The sequence below is a fragment of the Ranitomeya imitator genome, chromosome 4, assembly GCF_032444005.1.
Source record: "Ranitomeya imitator isolate aRanImi1 chromosome 4, aRanImi1.pri, whole genome shotgun sequence".
NCBI classification, from domain to species: domain Eukaryota; kingdom Metazoa; phylum Chordata; class Amphibia; order Anura; family Dendrobatidae; genus Ranitomeya; species Ranitomeya imitator.
In genome coordinates this window covers 110,880,354-110,901,734 of record NC_091285.1, presented here as the reverse complement: position 1 = coordinate 110,901,734, position 21,381 = coordinate 110,880,354, and positions in this window count along the sequence as shown.

The following is a 21,381-nucleotide window of genomic DNA, read 5'->3' as shown; positions in this document are numbered from 1 at the left end:
GGTATAGAGTGTAGGGTATAGAGTGTAGAGTGTAGGGATTAGAGTGTAGGGTATAGAGTGTAGGCTATAGAGTGTAGGGTGTAGAGTGTAGGGTATAGAGTGTATGGTATAGAGTGTAGGGTATAGAGTGTAGGGTATAGAGTGTATGTTATAGAGTGTAGGGTATAGAGTGTAGAGTGTAGGGAATAGAGTTTAGAGTGTAGGGTATAGAGTGTAGGGTATATAGTGTAAGGGATAGAGTGTAGAGTGTAGGGTATAGAGTGTAGGGTATAGAGTGTAGGGTATAGAGTGTAGGGTAAAGAGTGTAGAGTGTAGGGTACAGAGTGCAGGGTGTAGAGTGTAGGGTATAGAGTGTAGGGTGTAGAGTGTAGGGTATAGAGTGTAGGGTGTAGAGTGTAGGGTGTAGGGTATAGAGTGTAGGGTATAGAGTGTAGGGTATAGAGTGTAGAGTGTAGAGTGTAGGGTGTAGAGTGTAGGGTATAGAGTGTAGGGTATAGAGTGTAGGGTATAGAGTGTAGGGTGTAGGGATTAGAGTGTAGGGATTAGAGTGTAGGGTGTAGAGTGTAGGATGTAGAGTGTAGGGTATAGAGTGTAGGGTATAGAGTGTAGGGTATAGAGTGTAGGGTATAAAGCGTAGAGTGTAGGGTATAGAGTGTATAGTGTAGGGTATAGAGTGTAGGGTATAGAGTGTAGGGTATAGAGTGTAGGGTATAGGGTATAGAGTGTAGTGTATAGATTGTATGGTATAGAGTGTAGGGTATAGAGTGCAAAGTGTAGGGTATAGAGTGTAAGATATAGAGTGTAGTGTATAGAGTGTATGTTATAGAGTGTAGGGTATAGAGTGTAGAGTTTAGGGTATAGAGTGTAGTGTATAGATTGTATGGTATAGAGTGTATGGTATAGAGTGTAGAGTGTAGGGTATAGAGTGTAGGGTATAGAGTGTAGGGTATAGAGTGTAGGGTGTAGAGTGTAGGGTATAAAGTGTAGGGTATAGAGTGTAGGGATTAGAGTGTAGGGTATAGAGTGTAGTGTATAGAGTGTAGGGTACAGAGTGTAGGGTGTAGAGTGTAGGGTATAGAGTGTAGAGTGTAGGGTATAGAGTGTAGGGTATAGAGTAGAGTGTAGAGTGTAGGGTATAGAGTGTAGAGTGTAGCGGATAGAATGTAGGGTATAGAGTGTAAGGTGTAGAGTGTAGGGTATAGAGTGTATGGTATAGAGTGTGGGGTATAAAGTGTAGAGTTTAGGGTATGGAGTGTAGGGTATAGAGTGTAGAGTGTAGTGTATAGAGTGTAGGGTATAGAGTGTAGGGTAAAGAGTGTAGAGTGTAGGGTACAGAGCGCAGGGTGTAGAGTGTAGGGTATAGAGTGTAGGGTGTAGAGTGTAGGGTATAGAGTGTAGGGTGTAGAGTGTAGGGTGTGAGGTATAGAGTGTAGGGTATAGAGTGTAGGGTATAGAGTGTAGAGTGTAGAGTGTAGGGTGTAGAGTGTAGGGTATAGAGTGTAGGGTATAGAGTGTAGGGTATAGAGTGTAGGGTGTAGGGATAAGAGTGTAGGGATTAGAGTGTAGGGTGTAGAGTGTAGGGTGTAGAGTGTAGGGTATAGAGTGTAGGGTATAGAGTGTAGGGTATAAAGCGTAGAGTGTAGGGTATAGAGTGTATAGTGTAGGGTATAGAGTGTAGGGTATAGAGTGTAGGGTATAGAGTGTAGGGTATAGGGTATAGAGTGTAGGGTGTAGAGTGTAGGGTGTAGGGTGTAGAGTGTATGGTATAGAGTGTAGGGTATAGAGTGTAGGGATTAGAGTGTAGGGTATAGAGTGTAGGGTATAGAGTGTAGGGTATAGAGTGTAGGGTGTAGAGTGTAGAGTGTAGGGTATAGAGTGTAGAGTGTAGGGTATAGAGTGTAGGGTATAGAGTAGAGTGTAGAGTGTAGGGTATAGAGTGTAGAGTGTAGGGGATAGAATGTAGGGTATAGAGTGTAAGGTGTAGAGTGTTGGATATAGAGTGTATGGTATAGAGTGTGGGGTATAAAGTGTAGAGTGTAGGGTATGGAGTGTAGGGTATAGTGTGTATGGTATAGAGTGTAGGGTATAAAGTGTAGAGTGTAGGGTATAGAGTGTAGGGTATAGAGTGTATGGTATAGAGTGTAGGGTATAAAGTGTAGAGTGTAGGGTATAGAGTGTATGGTATAGAGTGTAGGGTATAAAGTGTAGAGTGTAGGGTATAGAGTGTAGGGTATAGAGTGTAGGGTATAGAGTGTAGGGTAAAGAGTGTAGAGTGTAGGGTACAGAGTGCAGGGTGTAGAGTGTAGGGTATAGAGTGTAGAGTGTAGAGTGTAGGGTGTAGGGTGTAGGGTATAGAGTGTAGGGTATAGAGTGTAGGGTATAGAGTGTAGGGTATAAAGTGTAGGGTGTAGGGTATAGAGTGTAGGGTATAGAGTGCAGGTTGTAGAGTGTAGGGTATAGAGTGTATGGTATAGGGTGTAGGGTATAAAGTGTAGGGTATAGATTGTAGGGTATAGAGTGTAGGGTATAGAGTGTAGGGTATAGAGTGTAGGCTATAGAGTGTAGAGTATATAGTGTAGAGTGTAGGGTATAGAGTGTAGGGTATAGAGTGTAGGGTATAGAGTGTGGAGTATAGAGTGTAGGGTATAGAATGTAGAGTGTAGAGTGTAGGGTGTAGAGTGCAAAGTGTAGGGTATAGAGTGTAAGATATAGAGTGTAGTGTATAGAGTGTATGTTATAGAGTGTAGGGTATAGAGTGTAGAGTTTAGGGTATAGAGTGTAGTGTATAGATTGTATGGTATAGAGTGTATGGTATAGAGTGTAGAGTGTAGGGTATAGAGTGTAGGGTATAGAGTGTAGGGTATAGAGTGTAGGGTGTAGAGTGTAGGGTATAGAGTGTAGGGTATAGAGTGTAGGGTATAGAGTGTAGGTTATAGAGTGTAGCGTATAGAGCGTAGGGTGTAGGGTATAGAGTGTAGGGTATAGAGTGTAGGGTATAGAGTGTAGGGTATAGAGTGTAGGGTATAGAGTGTAGAGTGTAGGGTATAGAGTTTAGAGTGTAGGGTATAGAGTGTAGGGTATAGAGTGTAAGGTATATAGTGTAGAGTGTAGGGTATAGAGTGTAGGGTATAGAGTTTAGAGTGTAGGGTATAGAGTGTAGGGTATAGAGTGTAAGGTATATAGTGTAGAGTGTAGGGTATAGAGTGTAGGGTATAGAGTGTAGGGTAAAGAGTGTAGAGTGTAGGGTACAGAGTGCAGGGTGTAGAATGTAGGGTATAGAGTGTAGAGTGTAGGGTGTAGAGTGTAGAGTGTAGGGTGTAGAGTGTAGGGTGTAGGGTATAGAGTGTAGGGTATAGAGTGTAGGGTATAGAGTGTAGGGTGTAGAGTGTAGGGTGTAGAGTGTAGGGTATAGAGTGTAGGGTATAGAGTGTAGGTTATAGAGTGTAGGGTGTAGGGATTAGAGTGTAGGGTATAGAGTGTAGGGTATAGAGTGTAGGGTATAGAGTGTAGAGTGTAGGGATTAGAGTGTAGTGATTAAAGTGTAGGGTATAGAGTGTAGGGTATAGAGTGTAGGGTACAGAGTGCAGGGTGTAGAGTGTAGGGTATAGAGTGTAGAGTGTAGGGTGTAGAGTGTAGGGTGTAGAGTGTAGGGTGTAGAGTGTAGGGTGTAGGGTATAGAGTGTAGGGTATAGAGTGTAGGGTATAGAGTGTAGGGTGTAGAGTGTAGGGTGTAGAGTGTAGGGTATAGAGTGTAGGGTATAGCGTGTAGGTTATAGAGTGTAGGGTGTAGGGATTAGAGTGTAGGGATTAGAGTGTAGGGTGTAGAGTGTAGGGTGTAGAGTGTAGGGTATAGAGTGTAGGGTATAGAGTGTAGGGTATAGAGTGTAGAGTGTAGGGATTAGAGTGTAGTGATTAAAGTGTAGGGTATAGAGTGTAGGGTATAGAGTGTAGGGTATAGAGTGTAGGGTATAGAGTGTAGGGTATAGAGTGTAGGGAATAGAGTGTAGAGTGTAGGGTGTAGAATGTAAAGTGTAGGGTATAGAGTGTAAGGTATAGAGTGTAGTGTATAGAGTGTATGTTATAGAGTGTAGGGTATAGAGTGTAGAGTGTAGGGTATAGAGTGTAGGGTATAGAGTGTAGGGTATAGAGTGTAGGGTATAGAGTGTATAGTGTAGGGTATAGAGTGTAGGGTATAGAGTGTATGGTATAGAGTGTAGGGTATAAAGTGTAGAGTGTAGGGTATAGAGTGTATGGTATAGAGTGTAGGGTATAAAGTGTAGAGTGTAGGGTATAGAGTGTAGGGTATAGAGTGTAGGCTATAGAGTATAGAGTTTAGAGTGTAGGGTATAGAATGTAGAGTGTAGGGTGTAGAGTGTAAAGTGTAGGGTATAGAGTGTAGGATATAGAGTGTAGAGTGTAGGGTATAGAGTGTAGGGTATACAGTGTATGGTATAGAGTGTAGGATATAGAGTGTAGAGTGTAGGGTATAGAGTGTAGGGTATAGAGTGTAGGGTATAGATTGTAGGGTATAGGGTATAGGGTATAGAGTGTATGGTGTAGAGTGTAGGGTATAGAGTGTAGGGTGTAGGGTGTAGAGTGTGGGGTGTAGAGTGGTGTAGAGTGTAGGGTGTAGAGTGTATGGTATAGAGTGTAGGGTATAGAGTATAGCGTGTATGGAATAGAGTGTAGTGTATAGAGTGTAGGGTATAGGGTATAGAGTGTAGGGTATAGTGTAGGGTATAGATTTTAGAGTGTAGGGTATAGAGTGTAAGGTATAGAGTGTAGGGTGTGGAGTGTAGGGTATAGAGTGTAGGGTATAGAGTGTATGGTATAGAGTGTAGGGTATAGAGTGTATGGTATAGAGTGTAGAGTGTAGAGTATAGAGTGTATTTTATAGAGTGTAGGATATAGAGTGTAGGGTATAGAGTGTAGAGTGTAGGGTATAGAGTGTAGGGTATAGAGTGTAGAGTGTAGGGTATAGAGTGTAGGGATTAGAGTGTAGGGATTAGAGTGTAGGGTATAGAGTGTAGAGTGTAGAGTATAGAGTGTGGGGTATAGAGTGTAGGGATTAGAGTGTAGGGATTAGAGTGTAGGGATTAGAGTGTAGGGATTAGAGTGTAGGGTATAGAGTGTAGGGTATAGAGTGTAGGGTATTGAGTGTAGGGTATAGTGTGTATGGTATAGAGTGTAGGGTATAACGTGTAGAGTGTATGGTATAGAGTGTAGGGTATAGAGTGTAAAGTGTAGGGTATAGAGTGTATGGTATAGAGTGTAGGGTGTAGAGTGTATGGTATAGAGTGTAGGGTATAGAGTGTAGAGTGTAGGGTATAGAGTGTAGGGTATAGAGTGTAGGGTATAGAGTGTAGGGTATAGAGTGTAGGGTACAGAGTGTAGAGTGTAGGGTATAGAGTGTAGGGTACAGAGTGCAGGGTGTAGAGTGTAGGGTATAGAGTGTATAGTGTAGGGTATAGAGTGTAGGGTATAGAGTGTAGGGTGTAGAGTGTAGGGTGTAGAGTGTAGGGTGTAGAGTGTAGGGTGTAGAGTGTATGGTATAGAGTGTAGGGTATAGAGTGTAGAGTGTAGGGTATAGAGTGTAGGGTATAGAGTGTAGGGTATAGAGTGTAGGGTATAGAGTGTTGGGTGTAGAGTGTAGGGTATAGAGTGTAGAGTTTAGGGTAGAGAGTGTGGGGCATAGAGTGTATGGTATACAGTGTAGAGTGTAGGGTATAGAGTGTATAGTGTAGGGTATAGAGTGTAGGGTATAGAGTGTATGGTATAGAGTGTAGGGTATAAAGTGTAGAGTGTAGGGTATAGAGTGTATGGTATAGAGTGTAGGGTATAAAGTGTAGAGTGTAGGGTATAGAGTGTAGGGTATAGAGTGTAGGGTATAGAGTGTAGGGTATAGAGTGTAGGGTAAAGAGTGTAGAGTGTATGGTACAGAGTGCAGGGTGTAGAGTGTAGGGTATAGAGTGTAGAGTGTAGAGTGTAGGGTGTAGAGTGTAGGGTATAGAGTGTAGGGTATAGAGTGTAGGGTATAGAGTGTAGGGTATAAAGTGTAGGGTGTAGGGTATAGAGTGTAGGGTATAGAGTGCAGGTTGTAGAGTGTAGGGTATAGAGTGTATGATATAGGGTGTAGGGTATAAAGTGTAGGGTATAGAGTGTAGGGTATAGCGTGTACGGTATAGAGTGTAGGGTATAGAGTGTAGGGTATAGAGTGTAGGCTATAGAGTGTAGAGTATATAGTGTAGAGTGTAGGGTATAGAGTGTAGGGTATAGGGTGTAGGGTATAGAGTGTGGAGTATAGAGTGTAGGGTATAGGATATAGAGTGTAGAGTGTAGGGTATAGAGTGTAGAGTTTAGGGTATAGAGTGTAGTGTATAGATTGTATGGTATAGAGTGTATGGTATAGAGTGTAGAGTGTAGGGTATAGAGTGTAGGGTATAGAGTGTAGGGTATAGAGTGTAGGGTGTAGAGTGTAGGGTATAGAGTGTAGGGTATAGAGTGTAGGGTATAGAGTGTAAGTTACAGAGTGTAGCGTATAGAGCGTAGGGTGTAGGGTATAGAGTGTAGGGTATAGAGTGTAGGGTATAGAGTGTAGGGTATAGAGTGTAGGGTATAGAGTGTATGGTATAGAGCTTAGGGTGTAGAGTGTAGGGTATAGAATGTAGAGTTTAGGGTAGAGAGTGTGGGGCATAGAGTGTATGGTATACAGTGTAGAGTGTAGGGTATAGAGTGTATAGTGTAGGGTATAGAGTGTAGGGTATAGAGTGTATGGTATAGAGTGTAGGGTATAAAGTGTAGAGTGTAGGGTATAGAGTGTATGGTATAGAGTGTAGAGTATAAAGTGTAGAGTGTAGGGTATAGAGTGTAGGGTATAGAGTGTAGGCTATAGAGTGTAGAGTTTAGAGTGTAGGGTATAGAATGTAGAGTGTAGGGTGTAGAGTGTAAAGTGTAGGGTATAGAGTGTAGGATATAGAGTGTAGAGTGTAGGGTATAGAGTGTAGGGTTACAGTGTATGGTATAGAGTGTAGGGTATAGAGTGTAGAGTGTAGGGTATAGAGTGTAGGGTATAGAGTGTAGGGTATAGAGTGTAGGGTATAGATTGTAGGGTATAGGGTATAGAGTGTATGGTGTAGAGTGTAGGGTATAGAGTGTAGGGTGTAGGGTATAGAGTGTAGGGTGTAGAGTGTAGGGTATAGAGTGTAGGGTATAGAGTGTAGGGTATAGAGTGTAGGTTATAGAGTGTAGCGTATAGAGCGTAGGGTGTAGGGTATAGAGTGTAGGGTATAGAGTGTAGGGTATAGAGTGTAGGGTATAGAGTGTATGGTATAGAGTGTAGGGTATAGAGTGTAGAGTGTAGGGTATAGAGTTTAGAGTGTAGGGTATAGAGTGTAGGGTATAGAGTGTAAGGTATATAGTGTAGAGTGTAGGGTATAGAGTGTAGGGTATAGAGTGTAGGGTATAGAGTGTAGGGTAAAGAGTGTAGAGTGTAGGGTACAGAGTGCAGGGTGTAGAGTGTAGGGTATAGAGTGTAGAGTGTAGGGTGTAGAGTGTAGGGTGTAGAGTGTAGGGTGTAGAGTGTAGGGTGTAGGGTATAGAGTGTAGGGTATAGAGTGTAGGGTATAGAGTGTAGGGTGTATAGTGTAGGGTGTAGAGTGTAGGGTATAGAGTGTAGGGTGTAGGGATTAGAGTTTAGGGATTAGAGTGTAGGGTGTAGAGTGTAGGGTGTAGAGTGTAGGGTATAGAGTGTAGGGTATAGAGTGTAGGGTATAGAGTGTAGAGTGTAGGGATTAGAGTGTAGTGATTAAAGTGTAGGGTATAGAGTGTAGGGTATAGAGTGTAGGGTATAGAGTGTAGGGTATAGAGTGTAGGGTAAAGAGTGTAGGGAATAGAGTGTAGAGTGTAGGGTGTAGAATGTAAAGTGTAGGGTATAGAGTGTAAGGTATAGAGTGTAGTGTATAGAGTGTATGTTATAGAGTGTAGGGTATAGAGTGTAGAGTGTAGGGTATAGAGTGTAGGGTATAGAGTGTAGGGTATAGAGTGTAGGGTATAGAGTGTATAGTGTAGGGTATAGAGTGTAGGGTATAGAGTGTATGGTATAGAGTGTAGGGTATAAAGTGTAGAGTGTAGGGTATAGAGTGTATGGTATAGAGTGTAGGGTATAAAGTGTAGAGTGTAGGGTATAGAGTGTAGGGTATAGAGTGTAGGCTATAGAGTATAGAGTTTAGAGTGTAGGGTATAGAGTGTAAAGTGTAGGGTATAGAGTGTAGGATATAGAGTGTAGAGTGTAGGGTATAGAGTGTAGGGTATACAGTGTATGGTATAGAGTGTAGGATATAGAGTGTAGAGTGTAGGGTATAGAGTGTAGGGTATAGAGTGTAGGGTATAGAGTGTAGGGTATAGATTGTAGGGTATAGGGTATAGGGTATAGAGTGTATGGTGTAGAGTGTAGGGTATAGAGTGTAGGGTGTAGGGTGTAGAGTGTGGGGTGTAGAGTGGTGTAGAGTGTAGGATGTAGAGTGTATGGTATAGAGTGTAGGGTATAGAGTATAGCGTGTATGGTATAGAGTGTAGTGTATAGAGTGTAGGGTATAGGGTATAGAGTGTAGGGTATAGAGTGTAGGGTATAGATTTTAGAGTGTAGGGTATAGAGTGTAAGGTATAGAGTGTAGGGTGTGGAGTGTAGGGTATAGAGTGTAGGGTATAGAGTGTATGGTATAGAGTGTAGGGTATAGAGTGTATGGTATAGAGTGTAGAGTGTAGAGTATAGAGTGTATTTTATAGAGTGTAGGGCATAGAGTGTAGGGTATAGAGTGTAGAGTGTAGGGTATAGAGTGTAGGGTATAGAGTGTAGAGTGTAGGGTATAGAGTGTAGGGATTAGAGTGTAGGGATTAGAGTGTAGGGTATAGAGTGTAGAGTGTAGAGTATAGAGTGTGGGGTATAGAGTGTAGGGATTAGAGTGTAGGGATTAGAGTGTAGGGATTAGAGTGTAGGGATTAGAGTGTAGGGTATAGAGTGTAGGGTATAGAGTGTAGGGTATAGAGTGTAGGGTATAGTGTGTATGGTATAGAGTGTAGGGTATAACGTGTAGAGTGTATGGTATAGAGTGTAGGGTATAGAGTGTAAAGTGTAGGGTATAGAGTGTATGGTATAGAGTGTAGGGTGTAGAGTGTATGGTATAGAGTGTAGGGTATAGAGTGTAGAGTGTAGGGTATAGAGTGTAGGGTATAGAGTGTAGGGTATAGAGTGTAGGGTATAGAGTGTAGGGTACAGAGTGTAGAGTGTAGGGTATAGAGTGTAGGGTACAGAGTGCAGGGTGTAGAGTGTAGGGTATAGAGTGTATAGTGTAGGGTATAGAGTGTAGGGTATAGAGTGTAGGGTGTAGAGTGTAGGGTGTAGAGTGTAGGGTGTAGAGTGTAGGGTGTAGAGTGTATGGTATAGAGTGTAGGGTATAGAGTGTAGAGTGTAGGGTATAGAGTGTAGGGTATAGAGTGTAGGGTATAGAGTGTAGGGTATAGAGTGTTGGGTGTAGAGTGTAGGGTATAGAGTGTAGAGTTTAGGGTAGAGAATGTGGGGCATAGAGTGTATGGTATACAGTGTAGAGTGTAGGGTATAGAGTGTATAGTGTAGGGTATAGAGTGTAGGGTATAGAGTGTATGGTATAGAGTGTAGGGTATAAAGTGTAGAGTGTAGGGTATAGAGTGTATGGTATAGAGTGTAGGGTATAAAGTGTAGAGTGTAGGGTATAGAGTGTAGGGTATAGAGTGTAGGGTATAGAGTGTAGGGTATAGAGTGTAGGGTAAAGAGTGTAGAGTGTAGGGTACAGAGTGCAGGGTGTAGAGTGTAGGGTATAGAGTGTAGAGTGTAGAGTGTAGGGTGTAGAGTGTAGGGTATAGAGTGTAGGGTATAGAGTGTAGGGTATAGAGTGTAGGGTATAAAGTGTAGGGTGTAGGGTATAGAGTGTAGGGTATAGAGTGCAGGTTGTAGAGTGTAGGGTATAGAGTGTATGATATAGGGTGTAGGGTATAAAGTGTAGGGTATAGAGTGTAGGGTATAGCGTGTACGGTATAGAGTGTAGGGTATAGAGTGTAGGGTATAGAGTGTAGGCTATAGAGTGTAGAGTATATAGTGTAGAGTGTAGGGTATAGAATGTAGGGTATAGGGTGTAGGGTATAGAGTGTGGAGTATAGAGTGTAGGGTATAGGATGTAGAGTGTAGAGTGTAGGGTGTAGAGTGCAAAGTGTAGGGTATAGAGTGTAAGATATAGAGTGTAGTGTATAGAGTGTATGTTATAGAGTGTAGGGTATAGAGTGTAGAGTTTAGGGTATAGAGTGTAGTGTATAGATTGTATGGTATAGAGTGTATGGTATAGAGTGTAGAGTGTAGGGTATAGAGTGTAGGGTATAGAGTGTAGGGTATAGAGTGTAGGGTGTAGAGTGTAGGGTATAGAGTGTAGGGTATAGAGTGTAGGGTATAGAGTGTAGGTTACAGAGTGTAGCGTATAGAGCGTAGGGTGTAGGGTATAGAGTGTAGGGTATAGAGTGTAGGGTATAGAGTGTAGGGTATAGAGTGTAGGGTATAGAGTGTATGGTATAGAGCTTAGGGTGTAGAGTGTAGGGTATAGAATGTAGAGTTTAGGGTAGAGAGTGTGGGGCATAGAGTGTATGGTATACAGTGTAGAGTGTAGGGTATAGAGTGTATAGTGTAGGGTATAGAGTGTAGGGTATAGAGTGTATGGTATAGAGTGTAGGGTATAAAGTGTAGAGTGTAGGGTATAGAGTGTATGGTATAGAGTGTAGGGTATAAAGTGTAGAGTGTAGGGTATAGAGTGTAGGGTATAGAGTGTAGGCTATAGAGTGTAGAGTTTAGAGTGTAGGGTATAGAATGTAGAGTGTAGGGTGTAGAGTGTAAAGTGTAGGGTATAGAGTGTAGGATATAGAGTGTAGAGTGTAGGGTATAGAGTGTAGGGTTACAGTGTATGGTATAGAGTGTAGGGTATAGAGTGTAGAGTGTAGGGTATAGAGTGTAGGGTATAGAGTGTAGGGTATAGAGTGTAGGGTATAGATTGTAGGGTATAGGGTATAAAGTGTATGGTGTAGAGTGTAGGGTATAGAGTGTAGGGTGTAGGGTGTAGAGTGTGGGGTGTAGAGTGGTGTAGAGTGTAGGATGTAGAGTGTATGGTATAGAGTGTAGGGTATAGAGTATAGCGTGTATGGTATAGAGTGTAGTGTATAGAGTGTAGGGTATAGGATATAGAGTGTAGGGTATAGAGTGTAGGGTATATATTTTAGAGTGTAGGGTATAGAGTGTAAGGTATAGAGTGTAGGGTGTGGAGTGTAGGGTATAGAGTGTAGGGTATAGAGTGTATGCTATAGAGTGTAGGGTATAGAGTGTAGAGTGTAGGGTATAGAGTGTAGGGTATAGAGTGTAGAGTGTAGGGTATAGAGTGTAGGGTATAGAGTGTAGAGTGTAGGGATTAGAGTGTAGGGATTAGAGTGTAGGGTATAGAGTGTAGAGTGTAGAGTATAGAGTGTAGGGTATAGAGTGTAGGGATTAGAGTGTAGGGATTAGAGTGTAGGGATTAGAGTGTAGGGATTAGAGTGTAGGGTATAGAGTGTAGGGTATAGAGTGTAGGGTATAGAGTGTAGGGTATAGTGTGTATGGTATAGAGTGTAGGGTATAAAGTGTAGAGTGTATGGTATAGAGTGTAGGGTATAGAGTGTAAAGTGTAGGGTATAGAGTGTATGGTATAGAGTGTAGGGTGTAGAGTGTATGGTATAGAGTGTAGGGTATAGAGTGTAGAGTGTAGGGTATAGAGTGTAGGGTATAGAGTGTAGGGTATAGAGTGTAGAGTGTAGGGTATAGAGTTTAGGGTATAGTGTGTTATAGAGTGTAGGGTATAGAGTGTAGGGTATAGAGTGTAGAGTGTAGGGTATAGAGTTTAGGGTATAGTGTGTAGGGTATATAGTGTAGAGTGTAGGGTATAGAGTGTAGAGTGCAGGGTGTAGAGTGTAGGGTATAGAGTGTAGAGTGTAGGGTATAGAGTTTAGGGTATAGTGTGTAGGGTATATAGTGTAGAGTGTAGGGTATAGAGTGTAGAGTGTAGGGTATAGAGTGTAGGGTATAGAGTGTAGCGTATAGAGCGTAGGGTGTAGGGTATAGAGTGTAGGGTATAGAGTGTAGGGTGTAGGGTATAGAGTGTAGGGTATAGAGCTTAGGGTGTAGAGTGTAGGGTATAGAGTGTAGAGTTTAGGGTATAGAGTGTGGGGCATAGAGTGTATGGTATACAGTGTAGAGTGTAGGGTATAGAGTGTATAGTGTAGGGTATAGAGTGTAGCGTATAGAGCGTAGGGTGTAGGGTATAGAGTGTAGGGTATAGAGTGTAGGGTATAGAGTGTAGGGTATAGAGTGTAGGGTATAGAGCTTAGGGTGTAGAGTGTAGGGTATAGAGTGTAGAGTTTAGGGTATAGAGTGTGGGGCATAGAGTGTATGGTGTACAGTGTAGAGTGTAGGGTATAGAGTGTATAGTGTAGGGTATAGAGTGTAGGGTATAGAGTGTATGGTATAGAGTGTAGGGTATAAAGTGTAGAGTGTAGGGTATAGAGTGTAGGGTATAGAGTGTATGGTATAGAGTGTAGAGTGTAGGGTATAGAGTGTAGGGTATAGAGTGTAGAGTGTAGGGATTAGAGTGTAGGGTATAGAGTGTAGGGTATAGAGTGTAGAGTGTAGGGTATAGAGTGTAGGGTATAGAGTGTAGAGTGTAGGGTATAGAGTGTAGGGTATAGAGTGTAGGGTGTAGGATATAGAGTGTAGGCTATAGAGTGTAGGCTATAGAGTGTAGGCTATAGAGTGTAGAGTATAGAGTGTAGGGTATAGAGTGTAGGGTATAGAATGTAGAGTGTAAAGTGTAGGGTATAGAGTGTAGTGTATAGAGTGTATGTTATAGAGTGTAGGGTATAGAGTGTAGAGTGTAAGGTATAGAGTGTAGTGTATAGAGTGTATGTTATAGAGTGTAGGGTGTAGAGTGTAGAGTGTAGGGTATAGAGTGTAGGGTATAGAGTGTAGGGTATAGAGTGTAGGGTATAGAGTGTAGGGTATACAGTGTATGGTATAGAGTGTAGGGTATAGAGTGTAGATTGTAGGGTATAGAGTGTAGGGTATAGAGTGTGGGGTATAGAGTGTAGGGTATAGATTGTAGGGTATAGGGTATAGAGTGTATGGTGTAGAGTGTAAGGTATAGAGTGCATAGTGTAGGGTATAGAGTGTAAGGTATAGAGTGTAGATTATAGAGTGTATGGTATAGAGTGTAGGGTATAGAGTGTAGTGTATAGAGTGTAGTGTATAGAGTGTAGGGTATAGAGTGTAGGGTATAGAGTGTAGAGTGTAGGGTATAGAGTGTATGCTGTAGAGTGTATGGTGTAGAGTGTATGGTATAGAGTGTAGAGTGTAGAGTGTACGGTATAGAGTGTAGGGTATAGAGTGTAGGGTATAGAGTGTATGTTATAGGGTATAGAGTGTAGAGTGTAGGGTATAGAGTTTAGAGTGTAGGGTATAGAGTGTAGGGTATAGAGTGTAAGGTATAGAGTGTAGGGTGTAGAGTGTAGGGTATAGAGTGTAGGGTATAGAGTGTATGGTATAGAGTGTATGGTATAGAGTGTAGGGTATAGAGTGTAGAGTGTAGGGTATAGAGCTTAGGGTGTAGAGTGTAGGGTATAGAGTGTAGAGTTTAGGGTATAGAGTGTGGGGCATAGAGTGTATGGTATACAGTGTAGAGTGTAGGGTATAGAGTGTATAGTGTAGGGTATAGAGTGTAGGGTATAGAGTGTAGGGTATAGAGTGTATGGTATAGAGTGTAGGGTATAAAGTGTAGAGGGTAGGGTATAGAGTGTAGGGTATAGAGTGTATGGTATAGAGTGTAGAGTGTAGGGTATAGAGTGTAGGGTATAGAGTGTAGAGTGTAGGGATTAGAGTGTAGGGTATAGAGTGTAGAGTGTAGGGTATAGAGTGTAGGGTATAGAGTGTAGAGTGTAGGGTATAGTGTGTAGGGTATAGAGTGTAGGGTGTAGGATATAGAGTGTAGGCTATAGAGTGTAGGCTATATAGTGTAGGCTATAGAGTGTAGAGTATAGAGTGTAGGGTATAGAGTGTAGGGTATAGAATGTAGAGTGTAAAGTGTAGGGTATAGAGTGTAGTGTATAGAGTGTATGTTATAGAGTGTAGGGTATAGAGTGTAGAGTGTAAGGTATAGAGTGTAGTGTATAGAGTGTATGTTATAGAGTGTAGGGTGTAGAGTGTAGGGTATAGAGTGTAGGGTATAGAGTGTAGGGTATAGAGTGTAGGGTATACAGTGTATGGTATAGAGTGTAGGGTATAGAGTGTAGGGTGTAGGATATAGAGTGTAGGCTATAGAGTGTAGGCTATATAGTGTAGGCTATAGAGTGTAGAGTATAGAGTGTAGGGTATAGAGTGTAGGGTATAGAATGTAGAGTGTAAAGTGTAGGGTATAGAGCGTAGGGTATACAGTGTATGGTATAGCGTTTAGGGTATAGAGTGTAGAGTGTAGGGTATAGAGTGTAGGATATAGAGTGTGGGGTATAGAGTGTAGGGTAGAGATTGTAGGGTATAGGGTATAGAGTGTATGGTGTAGAGTGTAAGGTATAGAGTGTATAGTGTAGGGTATAGTGTGTAGGGTATAGAGTGTAGGTTATAGAGTGTAGGGTGTAGAGTGTAGGGTATAGAGTGTATGGTATAGAGTGTAGGGTGTAGAGTGTATGGTATAGAGTGTAGGGTATAGAGTGTAGTGTATAGAGTGTAGTGTATAGAGTGTAGGGTATAGAGTGTAGGGTATAGAGTGTAGAGTGTAGGGTATAGAGTGTATGCTGTAGAGTGTATGGTGTAGAGTGTATGGTATAGAGTGTAGGGTATAGAGTGTAGAGTGTACAGTATAGAGTGTAGGGTATAGAGTGTAGGGTATAGAGTGTATGTTATAGGGTTTAGAGTGTAAAGTGTAGGGTATAGAGTTTAGAGTGTAGGGTATAGAGTGTAGGGTATAGAGTGTAAGGTATAGAGTGTAGGGTGTAGAGTGTAGGGTATAGAGTGTAGGGTATAGAGTGTATGGTATAGAGTGTAGGGTATAGAGTGTATGGTATAGAGTGTAGGGTATAGAGTGTAGATTGTAGGGATTAGAGTGTAGGGTATAGAGTGTAGAGTGTAGGGTATAGAGTGTAGGGTATAGAGTGTAGAGTGTAGGGATTAGATTGTAGGGTATAGAGTGTAGGGTATAGAGTGTATGGTATATAGTGTAGGGTATACAGTGTAGAGTGTATGGTATAGAGTGTAGGGTATAAAGTGTAGAGTGTAGGGTATAGAGTGTATGGTATAGAGTGTAGGGTGTAGAGTGTATGGTATAGAGTGTAGAGTGTAGGGTATAGAGTGTAGGGTATAGAGTGTAGGGTATAGAGTGTAGAGTGTAGGGTATAGAGTGTAGGGTACAGAGTGCAGAGTGTAGGGTATAGAGTGTAGGGTATATAGTGTAGAGTGTAGGGTATAGAGTGTAAAGTGTAGGGTATAGAGCGTAGGGTATAGAGTGTAGGGTGTAGAGTGTAGAGTGTAGGGTATAGAGTGTAGGGTATAGAGTGTAGGGTATAGAGTGTAGGGTATAGAGTGTAGAGTGTAGGGTATAGAGTGTAGGGTATAGAGTGTAGGGTATAGAGTGTAGGGTATAGAGTGTAGGGTATAGAGTGTAGAGTGTAGGGTATACTGTAGGGTATAGAGTGTAGGGTATAGAGTGTAGGGTATAGAGTTTAGAGTGTAGGGTATAGAGTGTAGGGTATAGAGTGTAAGGTATAGAGTGTAGAGTGTAGGGTATAGAGTGTAGGGTATAGAGTGTAGGGTATAGAGTGTAGGGTATAGAGTGTAGGGTATAGAGTGTACAGTGTAGGGTACAGAGTGCAGGGTGTAGAGGGTAGGGTATAGAGTGTAGAGTGTAGGTTGTAGAGTGTAGGGTATAGAGTGTAGGGTGTAGAGTGTAGGGTGTAGGGTATAGAGTGTAGGGTATAGAGTGTAGGGTATAGAGTGTAGGGTGTAGAGTGTAGAGTGTAGGGTGTAGAGTGTAGGGTATAGAGTGTAGGGTATAGAGTGTAGGGTATAGAGTGTAGGGTGTAGGGATTAGAGTGTAGGGTGTAGAGTGTATGGTATAGAGTGTAGGGTATAGAGTGTAGGGTATAGAGTGTATGTTATAGAGTGTAGGGTATAGAGTGTAGAGTGTAGGGTATAGAGTTTAGAGTGTAGGGTATAGAGTGTAGGGTATAGAGTGTAGGGTATAGAGTGTAGGGTATAGAGTGTAGGGTATAGGGTGTAGGGTATAGAGTGTAGGGTATAGAGTGTAGGGTAAAGAGTGTAGACTGTAGGGTATAGAGTGTAGGGTACAGAGTGTAGGGTGTAGAGTGTAGGGTGTAGAGTGTAGGGTGTAGAGTGTAGCGTATAGAGTGTAGGGTATAGAGTGTAGGGTATAGAGTGTAGGGTATAGAGTGTAGGGTGTAGAGTGTAGGGTGTAGAGTGTAGGGTATAGAGTGTAGGGTATAGAGCGTAGGGTATAGAGTGTAGGGTATAGATTGTAGGGTATAGGGTATAGAGTGTATGGTGTAGAGTGTAAGGTATAGAGTGTATAGTGTAGGGTATAGAGTGTAGGGTATAGAGTGTAGGTTATAGAGTGTAGGGTATAGAGTGTAGGGTATAGAGTGTATGTTATAGGGTATAGAGTGTAGAGTGTAGGGTATAGAGTTTAGAGTGTAGGGTATAGAGTGTAGGGTATAGAGTGTAAGGTATAGAGTGTAGGGTGTAGAGTGTAGGGTATAGAGTGTAGGGTATAGAGTGTATGGTATAGAGTGTAGGGTATAGAGTGTAGAGTGTAGGGTATAGAGTGTAGGGTATAGAGTGTGGGGTATAGAGTGTAGGGTATAGATTGTAGGGTATAGGGTATAGAGTGTATGGTGTAGAGTGTAAGGTATAGAGTGTATAGTGTAGGGTATAGAGTGTAGGGTATAGAGTGTAGGTTATAGAGTGTAGGGTATAGAGTGTAGAGTGTAGGGTATAGAGTGTATGGTATAGAGTGTAGGGTGTAGAGTGTATGGTATAGAGTGTAGGGTATAGAGTGTAGTGTATAGAGTGTAGTGTATAGAGTGTAGGGTATAGAGTGTAGGGTATAGAGTGTAGAGTGTAGGGTATAGAGTGTATGCTGTAGAGTGTATGGTGTAGAGTGTATGGTATAGAGTGTAGGGTATAGAGTGTAGAGTGTACGGTTTAGAGTGTAGGGTATAGAGTGTAGGGTATAGAGTGTATGTTATAGGGTATAGAGTGTAGAGTGTAGGGTATAGAGTTTAGAGTGTAGGGTATAGAGTGTAGGGTATAGAGTGTAGGGTATAGAGTGTAAGGTATAGAGTGTAGGGTGTAGAGTGTAGGGTATAGAGTGTAGGGTATAGAGTGTATGGTATAGAGTGTAGGGTATAGCGTGTATGGTATAGAGTGTAGGGTATAGAGTGTAGAGTGTAGGGTATAGAGTGTAGGGTATAGAGTGTAGAGTGTAGGGTATAGAGTGTAGGGTATAGAGTGTAGGGTGTAGAGTGTAGGGTGTAGAGTGTAGGGATTAGAGTGTAGGGTATAGAGTGTAGAGTGTAGGGTATAGAGTGTAGGGTATAGAGTGTAGAGTGTAGGTATTAGATTGTAGGGTATAGAGTGTAGGGTATAGAGTGTATGGTATAGAGTGTAGGGTATACAGTGTAGAGTGTATGGTATAGAGTGTAGGGTATAAAGTGTAGAGTGTAGGGTATAAAGTGTATGGTATAGAGTGTAGGGTGTAGAGTGTATGGTATAGAGTGTAGAGTGTAGGGTATAGAGTGTAGGGTATAGAGTGTAGGGTATAGAGTGTAGAGTGTAGGGTATAGAGTGTAGGGTACAGAGTGCAGAGTGTAGGGTATAGAGTGTAGGGTATATAGTGTAGAGTGTAGGGTATAGAGTGTAAAGTGTAGGGTATAGAGTGTAGGGTATAGAGTGTAGGGTATATAGTGTAGGGTATAGAGTGTAGAGTGTAGGGTATAGAGTGTAGGGTATAGAGTGTAGGGTATAGAGTGTAGGGTATAGAGTGTAGGGTATAGAGTGTAGAGTGTAGGGTATAGAGTGTAGGGTATAGAGTGTAGGGTATAGAGTGTAGGATATAGAGTTTAGAGTGTAGGGTATAGAGTGTAGGGTATAGAGTGTAGGGTATAGAGTGTAGGGTATCGAGTGTAGGGTATAGAGTGTAGGGTAAAGAGTGTAGAGTGTAGGGTACAGAGTGCAGGGTGTAGAGGGTAGGGTATAGAGTGTAGAGTGTAGGGTGTAGAGTGCAGGGTATAGAGTGTAGGGTGTAGAGTGTAGGGTGTAGGGTATAGAGTGTAGGGTATAGAGTGCAGGGCATAGAGTGTAGGGTGTAGAGTGTAGGGTATAGAGTGTAGGGTATAGAGTGTATGGTATAGAGTGTAGGGTATAGCGTGTATGGTATAGAGTGTAGGGTATAGAGTGTAGAGTGTAGGGTATAGAGTGTAGGGTATAGAGTGTATGGTATAGAGTGTAGGGTATAGCGTGTATGGTATAGAGTGTAGGGTATAGAGTGTAGAGTGTAGGGTATAGAGTGTAGGGTATAGAGTGTAGAGTGTAGGGTATAGAGTGTAGGGTATAGAGTGTAGGGTGTAGAGTGTAGGGTGTAGAGTGTAGGGATTAGAGTGTAGGGTATAGAGTGTAGGGTATAGAGTGTAGAGTGTAGGGATTAGATTGTAGGGTATAGAGTGTAGGGTATAGACTGTATGGTATAGAGTGTAGGGTATACAGTGTAGAGTGTATGGTATAGAGTGTAGGGTATAAAGTGTAGAGTGTAGGGTATAGAGTGTATGGTATAGAGTGTAGGGTGTAGAGTGTATGGTATAGAGGGTAGAGTGTAGGGTATAGAGTGTAGGGTATAGAGTGTAGGGTATAGAGTGTAGAGTGTAGGGTATAGAGTGTAGGGTACAGAGTGCAGAGTGTAGGGTATAGAGTGTAGGGTATATAGTGTAGAGTGTAGGGTATAGAGTGTAAAGTGTAGGGTATAGAGTGTAGGGTATAGAGTGTAGGGTATAGAGTGTAGAGTGTAGGGTATAGAGTGTAGGGTATAGAGTGTAGGGTATAGAGTGTAGGGTATAGAGTGTAGAGTGTAGGGTATAGAGTGTAGGGTATAGAGTGTAGGGTATAGAGTGTAGGGTATAGAGTGTAGGGTATAGAGTGTAGAGTGTAGGGTATAGAGTGTAGGGTATAGAGTGTAGGGTATAGAGTTTAGAGTGTAGGGTATAGATTGTAGGGTATAGAGTGTAGGGTATAGAGTGTAGGGTATCGAGTATAGGGTATAGAGTGTAGGGTAAAGAGTGTAGAGTGTAGAGTACAGAGTGCAGGGTGTAGAGGGTAGGGTATAGAGTGTATAGTGTAGGGTGTAGAGTGTAGGGTATAGAGTGTAGGGTGTAGAGTGTAGGGTGTAGAGTGTAGGGTGTAGGGTATAGAGTGTAGGGTATAGAGTGCAGGGTATAGAGTGTAGGGTGTAGAGTGTAGAGTGTAGGGTGTAGAGTGTAGGGTATAGAGTGTAGGGTATAGAGTGTAGGGTATAGAGTGTAGGGTGTAGGGATTAGAGTGTAGGGTGTAGAGTGTATGGTATAGAGTGTAGGGTACAGAGTGTAGGGTATAGAGTGTATGTTATAGAGTGTAGGGTATAGAGTGTAGAGTGTAGGGTATAGAGTGTAGGGTATAGAGTGTGGGGTATAGAGTGTAGGGTATAGATTGTAGGGTATAGGGTATAGAGTGTATGGTGTAGAGTTTAAGGTATAGAGTGTATAGTGTAGGGTATAGAGTGTAGGGTATAGAGTGTAGGTTATAGAGTGTAGGGTATAGAGTGTAGAGTGTAGGGTATAGAGTGTATGGTATAGAGTGTAGGGTGTAGAGTGTATGGTATAGAGTGTAGGGTATAGAATGTTGTGTATAGAGTGTAGTGTATAGAGTGTAGGGTATAGAGTGTAGGGTATAGAGTGTAGAGTGTAGGGTATAGAGTGTATGCTGTAGAGTGTATGGTGTAGAGTGTATGGTATAGAGTGTAGGGTATAGAGTGTAGAGTGTACGGTACAGAGTGTAGGGTATAGAGTGTAGGGTATAGAGTGTATGTTATAGGGTATAGAGTGTAGAGTGTAGGGTATAGAGTTTAGAGTGTAGGGTATAGAGTGTAGGGTATAGAGTGTAAGGTATAGAGTGTAGGGTGTAGAGTGTAGGGTATAGAGTGTAGGGTATAGAGTGTATGGTATAGAGTGTAGGGTATAGCGTGTATGGTATAGAGTGTAGGGTATAGAGTGTAGAGTGTAGGGTATAGAGTGTAGGGTATAGAGTGTAGAGTGTAGGGTATAGAGTGTAGGGTATAGAGTGTAGGGTGTAGAGTGTAGGGTGTAGAGTGTAGGGATTAGAGTGTAGGGTATAGAGTGTAGAGTGTAGGGTATAGAGTGTAGGGTATAGAGTGTAGAGTGTAGGGATTAGATTGTAGGGTATAGAGTGTAGGGTATAGAGTGTATGGTATAGAGTGTAGGGTATACAGTGTAGAGTGTATGGTATAGAGTGTAGGGTATAAAGTGTAGAGTGTAGGGTATAGAGTGTATGGTATAGAGTGTAGGGTGTAGAGTGTATGGTATAGAGTGTAGAGTGTAGGGTATAGAGTGTAGGGTATAGAGTGTAGGGTATAGAGTGTAGAGTGTAGGGTATAGAGTGTAGGGTACAGAGTGCAGAGTGTAGGGTATAGAGTGTAGAATATATAGTGTAGAGTGTAGGGTATAGAGTGTAAAGTGTAGGGTATAGAGTGTAGGGTATAGAGTGTAGGGTATAGAGTGTAGGGTATAGAGTGTAGAGTGTAGGGTATAGAGTGTAGGGTATAGAGTGTAGGGTATAGAGTGTAGGGTATAGAGTGTAGGGTATAGAGTGTAGAGTGTAGGGTATAGAGTGTAGGGTATAGAGTGTAGGGTATAGAGTTTAGAGTGTAGGGTATAGAGTGTAAAGTGTAGGGTATAGAGTGTAGGGTATAGAGTGTAGGGTATAGAGTGTAGGGTATAGAGTGTAGAGTGTAGGGTATAGAGTGTAGGGTATAGAGTGTAGGGTATAGAGTGTAGGGTATAGAGTGTAGGGTATAGAGTGTAGAGTGTAGGGTATAGAGTGTAGGGTATAGAGTTTAGAGTGTAGGGTATAGAGTGTAGGGTATAGAGTGTAGGGTATAGAGTGTAGGGTATCGAGTGTAGGGTATAGAGTGTAGGGTAAAGAGTGTAGAGTGTAGGGTACAGAGTGCAGGGTGTAGA